Source organism: Mus caroli, chromosome 7 (genome assembly GCF_900094665.2).
Source record: "Mus caroli chromosome 7, CAROLI_EIJ_v1.1, whole genome shotgun sequence".
NCBI classification, from domain to species: Eukaryota; Metazoa; Chordata; class Mammalia; order Rodentia; family Muridae; genus Mus; species Mus caroli.
Window position 1 is genome coordinate 98,193,286 of NC_034576.1, and position 11,112 is coordinate 98,204,397.

At 41.4% G+C, this 11,112-nt stretch overlaps 1 pseudogene; it reads left to right on the forward strand.

Moving 5' to 3' along the window:
- Positions 1–1,358: 1,358 nt before the first annotated feature.
- Positions 1,359–2,859, forward strand: LOC110297990 (annotated as a pseudogene).
- Positions 2,860–11,112: the final 8,253 nt, after the last annotated feature.

An 11,112-nucleotide genomic window follows, 5' to 3' on the forward strand; every position in this document is an offset into this window, starting at 1 on the left:
CCACTAAGGCAACTCACACCATTGTCCAATTACTCCTATCCCAGATACCCCTATCCCAGAACTCCAAGTTAGATTCACAACATTAAATTGATATGCATGAGAAATAAATGGAACATTTGTCATTCTGGGCCTGGGTACCTCACTCAGGGTAACTTGTGTTTCCCAGTTTCATCTATTTACCTAAAAAAAACATCTATAATTTTGGTTTTGTTCAAGCTGAATAAAATTTTATTGTATATAATAACATACCACATTTTCATTATGTATTCAGCAGCTTATAAAGATCCATGTGGATTTCATCTCCTAGCTATTGTTAATAGAGTTGTTATAAACATAGATGTGCAAGTGTCTCTATAGGAGGGTACAAATTCCTTTGGGCATACGTCCAGGAGTGATATGGCTGGGTCTTATGCTAGTTCTATTTCTCTTTCTTTGAGGAAGTGCTAGATTATTTTCAAAGTGGCTTCACCGGTTTCCAGGACAACTGACAGTATGCTTCCTCTTTCCCATGTCCAGAGCAATAGGTAAGGAACACATTTTATAGTCATAATCAAAGGAGCAAAAGTCTATTTATGTCCACGTATAAAGCTGACATACAGAGCGAGTAGAAATGACTTCAGTCATAACTCATGGTCAACTCTGACAAGGTACAAGGACTTCTTGATTTTTCACACAGTGGCTGCATGTTCAGCAGCTGTATAAATACAACTTCCAAAGCCCTGACCATGGCCACAAATGGATTCTATTTTTCATTTTATAAAACAAGAACTTGGTAAGTGCTAAATAGAAAATGTTGACAGTTAGACAAAAAAGACTTGGACTGGAAGCTCAGGAAAACACCACTGGTATTCCAAAGGCTCTGAACTGGAGGCACCTCAAGACATGAGGTAACTCCATAGGGATAAGGGATTCTGTTAGGAGGCTGGCTCCTAAAATGTCAGCTTTCATTTCTTTGTCTCATCTTTTACTAGAGTTCAACCCTGATACCATAACATTGTTCTTTTTCCACTTGGCCCATGATCTCTTCAATGATAATTCTGAATACACCTTTCTCTTAAATCGTTGACATGGTCCAACACCCAGTTGTTATTTTCCTGACACTGACTTCTGTGTGTGTTTCTTACTCAATCTTCTAATTCCCCAAAACAACAGAATGGGATTGGGGAAGGGGGAGGGATGTGATGTGTATGTGTCTGTCAGTCTGCCTATGCGTGTAGGTGTATATACACAGAAACACACACATTAACATTTTCATATAAATGACCATTTAAAATATTCAGGGTCGTCAGTCCTTACTGCATCCCTTCGCAGTCGTCTGGAATCCTGTTGCTTGGCGGCTTGTGCGTGCTCGCGCAGACATGGCTTCAACCAACTCTACCCAATAAGATATTCAAAGCTACGGGGCCTACCCTACCCAGCCTGGGCAGGGCTACTCCCAACAAAGCAGTCAGCCCAATGGCCAGCAGAGTTACAGTGGTTATGGCCAATTAGCTGACACTTCAGGGATATGGCCAGAGCAGCTATGGTCTTCTTATGGACAGAGCCAAACCATAGGCTATGGAACTCAGCTCCCCAGGGATATGGTTCCACTGGAGGCTATGGAAGCAGCCAAAGTTCCCAATCTTCTTATGGGCAGCAGTCCTCCTACCCTGGCTATGGCCAACAGCCAACTCCTAGTAGCACCTCGGGAAGTTATGGTGGCAGCTCTCAGAATAGCAGCTATGGGCAGCCCCAGAGTGGAGGTTATGGTTAACAGTTTGGCTATGGTGGACAGCAGCAAAGCTACGGACAGCAACAAAGCTCCTGTAACCCACCTCAGGATTATGGACAACAGAACCAGTATAACAGCAGCAGTGGAGGTAGTGGAGGGGGTGGTGGAGGCCAAGATCAGACCTCTATGAGTGGCGGCGGTGGTGGTTATGGCAATCACGACCAAAGTGGTGGCAGCGGTGGTGGCTATGGGGGAGGCCAGCAGGATCATGGGGACTATGGCAGAGGTGGTGGAGGTGGTTACAACCGAAGCAGTGGTGGCTATGACCCCAGAGGCTGTGGAGGTAGCCACGGAGGCAAAGGTGGCATGGGCGGAAGTGACCATGGTGGCTTCAATAAAGTTGGTCCTCGGGATCGAGGATCTCGTCATGATTCTGAACAGGATAATTCAGACGAAAATACCATCTTTGTGCAAGGCCTAGGAGAGAATCTTACCACTGAATCTATGGCTGACTACTTCAAGCAGATTGGAATTAAGACAAACAAGAAAACTCGACAGTCTATGATTAATTTGTATACAGACAGGGAAACTGGCAAGTTGAAGGGTGAGGCAACAGTTTCATTTGATGACCCACCTTCTGCTAAAGCAGCTACGGACTGGTTTGATGGTAAAGACTTCTCTGAAAATCCTATTAAAATTTCATTTGCTACCCGCAGAGCTCACTTCAATCAGGGTGGTGGAAATGGTCGTGGAGGCCGAGGGTGAGGAGAAACATGGGCCGTGGAAGCTATGAAAGAGGTGGCAGCGGTGGTGGTGGCTTTCCCCAGTGGAGGTGGTTGGGGTGGAGGACAGCAACGAGCTGGGGACTGGAAGTGTCCTAATCCTACATGTGAGAACATGAACTTCTCTTGGAGAAATGAATGCAACCAGTGCAAGACACCTAAGCCAGATGGCCGAGGAGGGGGACCAGGAGGTTCTCATATGGGGGAAACTATGGAGGCGATCTACGTGGCAGAGGAGTATATGACCAGGGCGGCTACCAGGGCCAAGGCGGGACTTGTGGGGGCTTCAGTGGGGGCCGGGGTGATGAGGACAGAGGCGGTTCTGGAACTCTTACTGTACCCAGTTTTACCCTTGTTATTTTGTAAACTTACAATTCAGGATCGCTCATAGATATTTGGTGTGTTTGTGTGTGTGTGTGTGTGTGTCTACCCTAATTATAACCATATCTCTGGTTCACATTAAAAACCATCATTTTAGTTTAAAAAAAGTATTCAGGGTAGAGCAATATTTCAATCAATAAAACACTTGTCACAAAACCCTAAGGACCAGAGTTCAGATTTCCAGCATCCACAAAGTAGCCAGGCATTGGGGAAGCAGAACAAGGGTTCCTGAGTCTTACTGACCAGTCAGGCTAGACTAATTGGTAAGCTACAGGTTTACTTAGAGAATCTTTCTCAAAAGTAAGCTATTGAAGAAAATACCCCATGTTGAATTGTATCCCATGCATGTGAATGCATGTGTTATGTGTTATATGTGTGAATATACACCCCCCAAACAGGTATATACATGTGATATATATATATATGGCTTAACTCCCTTTTCCTTGAACCAACTGTCATTCAAGATTAGTTACTGACTGTGACTGTTTCCTATTTACTGGAGCTGAGGATGAATTCCACATCAAAGGATATATATGAATCATGGGCAAATTTGTAGACAGGCCACAAGACAAAATTATCTGTATTAAATATTGACAGCAGCCATAAGGAAATAACCCTGAGTACATGGCTAAAGCAACACATATTCGTTATCATACATTTTTAGATTAGAAATGCTTAGTTATAGCCAGAGCAGTGCTGGAGAGCTCCCCGGAGTTGGTTTAAAAAGAAACAAAAAAACAGCATCCTGAGCAGCTCAGCTACCACTTAGGGCCAGATCTAGGGCTCTAAGTTGGCCCACATCAAAATCTTTATCATCTGTGAATGTTTGGGATCCATGGAAGGGCCAGTCCTACTGATCCAAAGCTGCAGCATCTCCATGACACGGGGGGGGGGGGGGGGGGGGGGGGGGGGGGGGGCAGGGGGAGAACATAATAATTGAGAGGAGGCTTGGTGAGGATCCAATATCAGTGGTGTCACAGAAGCCAAAGATATCAAACCACACTACTGACTCATTGAACTGAACATGTATGTGCAAGATGTGTGGATGTAGGAGTGCACTATGGGAAACACTGAGGTACTTTAGCTTCCACAGTGAGATGTTTTTCTAAGTTTTGTGGGGTTTTGGTGAGGTTGTTTGTTTGTTTTGTTTGTGTCTTCTATTTTATTCTATTCTACAGGAATGAATGGTATCTATGAGGAGACAGAGACATAGGCAGGACTGGGATACATGATGTGAATTCACAGAGAATCAATAAAGAGTTTTTAAAAAGTAATAAAATAAAAAAAGAATACTGGGATAAATATAGCAGTTTAGGAGAGTGTTGTTTCTTTCTGGAGCTTAGTTAGAAAGACATGTGTCTTTTCAGATTGTGTCAGCTATTGTAGGCTGGGTTTCTATGGCTGCCTCACTTCCTTCTTTAAGGCCAGCAATATAGGGCTTGGTTCTTCTCATGTTATAACTTTCTTGATAAATCACTGTGTTGGACTGCAGCCAGGAAGTGCTACCAGTTTTTAAGGTCTCACCCATATCAATGGGTTTAACTCCCAGAGACAAGCCATGCTCATGTCTACATTTCAAGGCCCATAATCTTAATCATAGCTAACAAGCCCATTTACCAAGTAGTGTAAAATAGTCATATACTTTTAGTCTTGGAGTATACCTTTAGGCTCTCATTTAGTCCAGTTTGTAGTCTTCTGCTACTGATGACTTCTGGTTTTCCTGTGTGTGTTCTCACTTGAAGTTATGCTTGAGCCTGGCATTCAACTGAATGAACCTAAGTTTGTATCCAGGAATAAAGACATACTTCCGTGGAATGTTTTCCTCTCATAGGACAAGTTTTCAATCATTTGTGTCAGTGGGAGGGACAATCAGACTACTAGGTTTAGGTGCCTGCTGTTTTGAGGATTTGGCTAATAAAGCCATTTTGCGAATAGTAGGGGAACTTGGAGTCATTTGAACACTGCACAATTGTCAGCTCTGTTAGGAGTTGTATCAGTCACTGCCTCTCTCTGGGTTAAGCAGAAGGACTCGTGACCTCAGCAGGTTTTTTTGCCAAGACAACTAGTACAAAATGCCAAGGTCATTTGTTCAAGAGTTTCACTTGCTACCCTGCTCCAACTAGCCAGTGTCTGCATAACTTGCAGAAATACGTACATAAGTAGTTGGGCAGTAGGCCTGTGGTATCTGTGGAGAATTGATTACAGGTTCCCATGCAGATACCAAATGCCAGAGTGCACTTTATAAATGGTGGAATGGAAGAACTTGGGCTCTTGGAATCATTTATAGGTTGCTTAAAATAATTATTTAAATATAAATGTTACTAGATAGTTATCAAACTATATTATTTAGAGGATTATAATAAGAAATATATATATATGTATGTATATATGATCTATATAGAAGCAACTAAACACTATTTTCATTTTGTGTATGTGTGTGTGTGTGTGTATGTGTGTGTGTGTGAATGTGTGTTTGTGTATTGTGGTATGTGAGTATGTGTGGACATGTATGATATATGCACATAATGTGCAATGTCCATGCTGGGAGCTCAGAGGTATCCTCTTCTCTCACTCTCTGCTTCATGGCCTTGACAAGGCTTATTTCACTGAATATGGATCTAAATTGGTTACCAAAGAACCACAGTGGTCCTCTAGTCTCTACCCACTCCACAACTGTGTGATTACAGGCGCAAAAAAAAAAATACCCAGAATTGTATGTGGCTTCTAGGTATTTGAACGGAGCTCCTACTACTTCCCTAGCACTCAGTCTTATCCATGACCCATCTCCCCACAGAAAAATATTTGTATCCTACTCCACAACTGTTGGTACTAAAATGCAATGTAAATGTTAGACTGCCGCTATATGCCAGTGAAAAATTAGCATGACAGTATTTGAAAGTGTTAAAAAATTACCTTAGGACATAAGTATCATTTTCTTCAGATGTTTATTATTTTTCCTTTCAAAATCTCACACAGACATTGCTTCTGCTATGAAAATGTACGTGATTGTCTTCATCTAATAGGATAGGGCTCTCATTAGCAACTCTAGTTATTCACTCACTCAAGTATCCCTGAAGGCTTGAGGCAAACCTATGGTATGGAAAATTCTTATTTTTAGAAATGACACATTTCCTTACAATAATCTTATATTTAGGGTGCATTTTAGTCCATTTACCATTGGATTAATAGAATCCCCACGTAGAGGAATTTATGGGGAAGATCAGTTTATTTTGGCTTATCACTTTATTTAAGCTGGGATATCTAAGAACACATTATCAGCCAGGGCCCTAAACTGTTTTATCTCACAGAGAAAAGCTGAAAAGCAGCCAGATGAAGACAAGAGACAAGCTCAGAGGAGAAGGGGATGGGAGTGAGGGGAAGGATAGTGGGGGGGGTGGGGGGTGCCTGGGAGTGAGGCAGTGAACAGGGTGCAAAATGAATAAGTAAAAAAGTAAATATTTTTTTTAAAAAATGACTAACTTGAGTTATTGCAACCTGATATTGTTAGAACATACCCACATCCTCAACAAAGGCTTTTATCTGTGGGGAAACCCTGCTAATTAACGTCAAACTCTACCACAACCAGATAGCTCATCTTGAGCTCAGCACAAAATGAAGGACTCCCTTTACTAGCAGAGCTTCCCTTTTTCTGACCTTGTCTAGGGAGCCAGAACCAGCACACCCTCTATCTGTGAGAGCTCAAGTAGTTCTTGGCACTGGCAATTTCAACTTTCTCTTTTCCCTTTCCTTTTCATGCCTTCCCAACCCCCCTCCCCACCCCCAAAAGAACCTGCCTATTCAGTACGCGCGAGAATCCTGGAATGTCTCTCCATGTAAATGAGGTAGTCACAGACCTTTAAAATTCTAGGTAGTGATTTTCATTTACCCTGAAAACTCCTTCCCACTCTCCAAGTTCCATATAAACCCCTGGTTTACCCCAACTAAAATGTATGCATACAAGCCCTCCCCAATAAAAGTTTGCAGACAAGCTGAGCTCATCGAAGAGAGCTGCTTCATTGAAGATTATTAGAGATATCAGAGAAGGCCTTCACCTAAAAGAACTGTAACACTGAGATCCTTGAAGAAGGCCTCACTCTCCCCTGAACCCTGGCACTCACTCCCAGCTGTACCAGGATCCTGCAGATCTCCACCCTGCAGATCTGGGCTCTGCTTCATCCTTCCAGCCTGGTGTGATGCAGTGTCAGGACACCCTGACAGAGAGGAAGCAGGGGAAGCAAAGCCATAGCTGGACCCCGAAAGGCATACCACATTTATCTTTCTTAAAGCCATATTGCTATTTAAAGACCCACCTTCCAATAATCCTATAATGACAATTATATTTCAGCTTGAAGTTGTGGGGATCAGAAGACCACATTCATAGCATTAGAAAAAGAAATACAAAAAAGTAACCAAGATAAATAAGATAAACAGGAAATCAGCCAGTACATTCACTCTTGTGACACAATCAAAAATTAAAGGCCTCTATCATGCAAGAAGACATGCTTGCTTTATGGAATCTTCCAGACAGTTAGCAAACTCCACTGGAGCCTAAGTCATGCTTGACACATTGATAAGGCAATGCCAGATGATGTACCTCCTGAGACCCCAATAAGCTCGGGACAATAATAACTTTTTTTAAAGCCATAACATAGATAAAAAACAGTGTATATGAGAAAGAGCTGCATGATGACAAGAATAACCTAAAGTACCCTGGTGGCAGAAAGCAGGGCTCTGAAGAGAACCCCTCAGACCAACTATGAGGGTAACGTGTGATGCTGAAGCTCCTATGCTGAAAATTTGCCATTTTTGTGAACTTACAGAAGCAGTGATGGCTACCTGAGATAGTCCTGCAAACCACAAGATAGGTACTCAACCATGGATGTAGCTGGATGTGTATAATAAGTAGTAAACTAAATTATAATTTCATTATTATTTACTAAAGGGTACAGGATCAGACATAGTTTTCCGTCATCATCAAACCCAGTCTTTCTTTCTTTGCTCCTTTTATCCCCTCCCCTTTTTCCTCCTGCCAGGGACTATACACACAGGCTTGGGGAAGCTGAACAACCACTACTATGAAGTTGTTTTTCCAGGCCTCAGTGTCTGATGTCTCCAGCCTGGATAAACTGTACTTTTCCGTTCTTTCTCATGGTCATCTTTTTATGCTTTTCCCAGCTCCCTCTCTCTGCCTTTGCATTTCTCCCCCACCTTCTCTTCCTTCTCCCTCCCCTTTCTTCTTCTGTCCACCACTATGATCTTATTGGTATATGTTTCTATGTGGTAATGTTTCTAATTAGAATGAGGAACAGAGTTGAGAAACCATGTTCTAATCTCGGGGAAAATATTGTTTATACTTTCAATGCACCTTGTGAGGCCAATACATATGGAGCAACATGAGAAAGAAGTATAAACTGGTCAGAAAAATACTATGACAAAGAAAAAGTCCAACCTAAATGTTTTGAAATTCTAGAAACAAACAATCTCACTTCTACTTTAAAAATGAGAGATTCTACCCACAAGACAAAGCAAAATTGTGTAAAGAATAACAATACCTGACCATACCGCAGACTGTATCCTGTATTGCAGACTGTCTTCCATAATGTGGGTTGTACTCCATATTGCAGAGTGTGCTCTATCAAGCACTTCCAATGGATTGCCTTTCTTAATCCTCTTTCCTTTGTCTCTTAGAGATGGGGGACTGATACTTGTCACTATCCATCAAGAGGATGAGGCATGATAGGGACATTTGGGAATAAAAGTAAAGGGAATTTTAGTAACTCAAATCCTGGAAGCTAAGGCTGGGAAGGCAAAATTCTGTTAGTATATTGGGATAGCATCTAGTTCTTTCCTTAGAAGGACATGAAAATAAGTCAAGCAGAATATGTATATAAATACATGCATAGACTCCATCCTTGGAGCTCTGAGGTCTTGGAGGCTAGTTTGTTTTGCATCCAGGAGTCAAATAGAGTGGGTTTTTAATTTCGTCCTAACTACTGCCTGCTTGAGGGACTCCTAGCACTTACTGCATCTCTCCAAACCATACTTTTTCACGCAAAGTGTACAATTATGTCTTTTTCCAGGATTACTGTAAAGATTGAGATGAAGTATAAGACACATCTGTCACACAACAGAAATTCAACTAATGTGAAATGTCAAAAATTCTGCCTGCTCCAAGGTTTGTTGCAAAGCTTATATAAATCACCCAGACTGCATTTGACAGCTGTTGGGACTTGCTAAATGCTGGCTCCCCTTCTCACCTGGTAGACATTGTCAAGAAGCAGGTAGGGTGTTTTCTGAGCAGCTGGGACTCATAGCATTGGAAGCTACAACTGTAGCTCCCTGAGGCATCTGGGGTCTACTCAAGTCCCCAGGCTTCATCAAGATGCCCACTGGAGACTGCTGGAGGGGAACACCTTAGTTCAGGAACACTCCCAGCTCCTCCTTCCTTGTGGACTTCCTGAATTCCACACAACCTGACTTTCGATCTGCAAAATTTAGCACAAACCTCTCCCTTCTGAATGCAAATATCACCGCACTGCTCTGTGTCCATATTTGGCAGGGTTCTTTTTTATTTCTTTATTTACTTTAATTTTCTTAATATATTTAAACTGGGGACTGAACAAAGCTGTGCATGTCCTTCTGTACTTCACAACGCTGGATATGAGGATAGGATCAAAATGAGGTTCTGTACTCTTAAGTTAGCACGTGCTTCCTTATTCTGCATTTTCTTATCCTGGGGCTTCTGGGTTCAAGGGAGGCTGCTTGTGATAGCAGATAGAGACAAAGAGAGAGTATTCATGTACACTTTTCCTTTAAGTTGTTTTAGTTAATTCTTGCAGGAACTCCATGGATAGATAGGCAGTTTAAATTAGCTTCCCTAAAGTCATTTAGCCAAGAGAGATAGTCAGAATTTAAAAACAAGCCCTTTGTACTTCAAGTATTCATGCTAAAACCATGATGAAGTTTCACCTCTAAAAGAATTTTACTAATGAAGAAACTGAGTCCCAGGCAAATTATATACTAAGGATCATACTGAGTAGCAGGCCACAGAATTGACATTTGACTAAATACTAGCTCCCTGATCCCAAACAGTACATCTCCATATTTATCTTTCTTTTTAGTTTTGTGACTATTTGTCATTACAATATGAGGAGTAAAAGTTAAGTTTCAGTAAAAGAAACAGATAGTTAAAATGAAGGTGCCTTAGCATGACCAAAGTCTACAGAACACAACACTTGAACACATCAATCACCTAAATGGGGGTGACAGTATGTCAAGCACTAGGTGTCCTAGAAAATATGCCTAAATGCACTGGGACAACACATAAAGAAATATAGCATTGCAATGACTGTTCTGAACATGATTGGCAGCTATGCTGTGTTAGAGGATCAGACAGTATGTTGGAAGTAGATAACATTGCAACTGGATTTTGAACACAGGTAGAAAGCTGGTATAATATTTCTGAATGAGACAGAAAAGTAACATATACCAGGGACCAGTAAGCAATGGAGACACTTGGAACAGGATGCTGAGGTGAAAACAAAACTGTACATTTCAACACAAGCCTCCCAGAACAGAAATCGCTTGAAACAATACAAGCAAAGGGCAATATGTTTTAGCTTTTGTTTGTTTGTTTGTATTGCATAACCCATTAGAGGGCTATTAGTCATCCAGGGGTTGACTAATTCTCCCTCACTTAGCATTCCTTAGATGCTATAGTTCTTTGTCTAGGGATGGAGCCTAGTGAGATTAATTTTTTCCTCTCCACATTTCAAATCTAGTATATTGGTGTTATTCTTGTTGAGATCTTCTTTGGGTAGCCATGTTGAGGTTCCTGCCCTTTCTAGGAGACATAGCAGAAGGTTTATAATGTGCCCTTTGCTATGTAGAGAGTTCAGGGATGTGTGTGGATGTGAGAGGAAGTGTAAGGGAGTTGTTCCGATATATACATATACATGTACATACTTACATATATTACATACACACATACACACATAAATACTAATGAAAGAGGATTGTAGCTTAATGTTAGAATAGAAATGAGAGGGCAGAGAACAGGAAAATAAATTTGAAATGTATGTTTCAGACACAGAAAAACAATCAAAGAAGACAAGAATTTAAATTTTGACTTGTAAATAATTTTTTGTACACAGTTCTAGAGCAGTGACTCACAGGTCATAGATGCTTATTGAATATTGGTTGAAGAAATGAATGAACTGTGAAAATGGAGGAAATAAA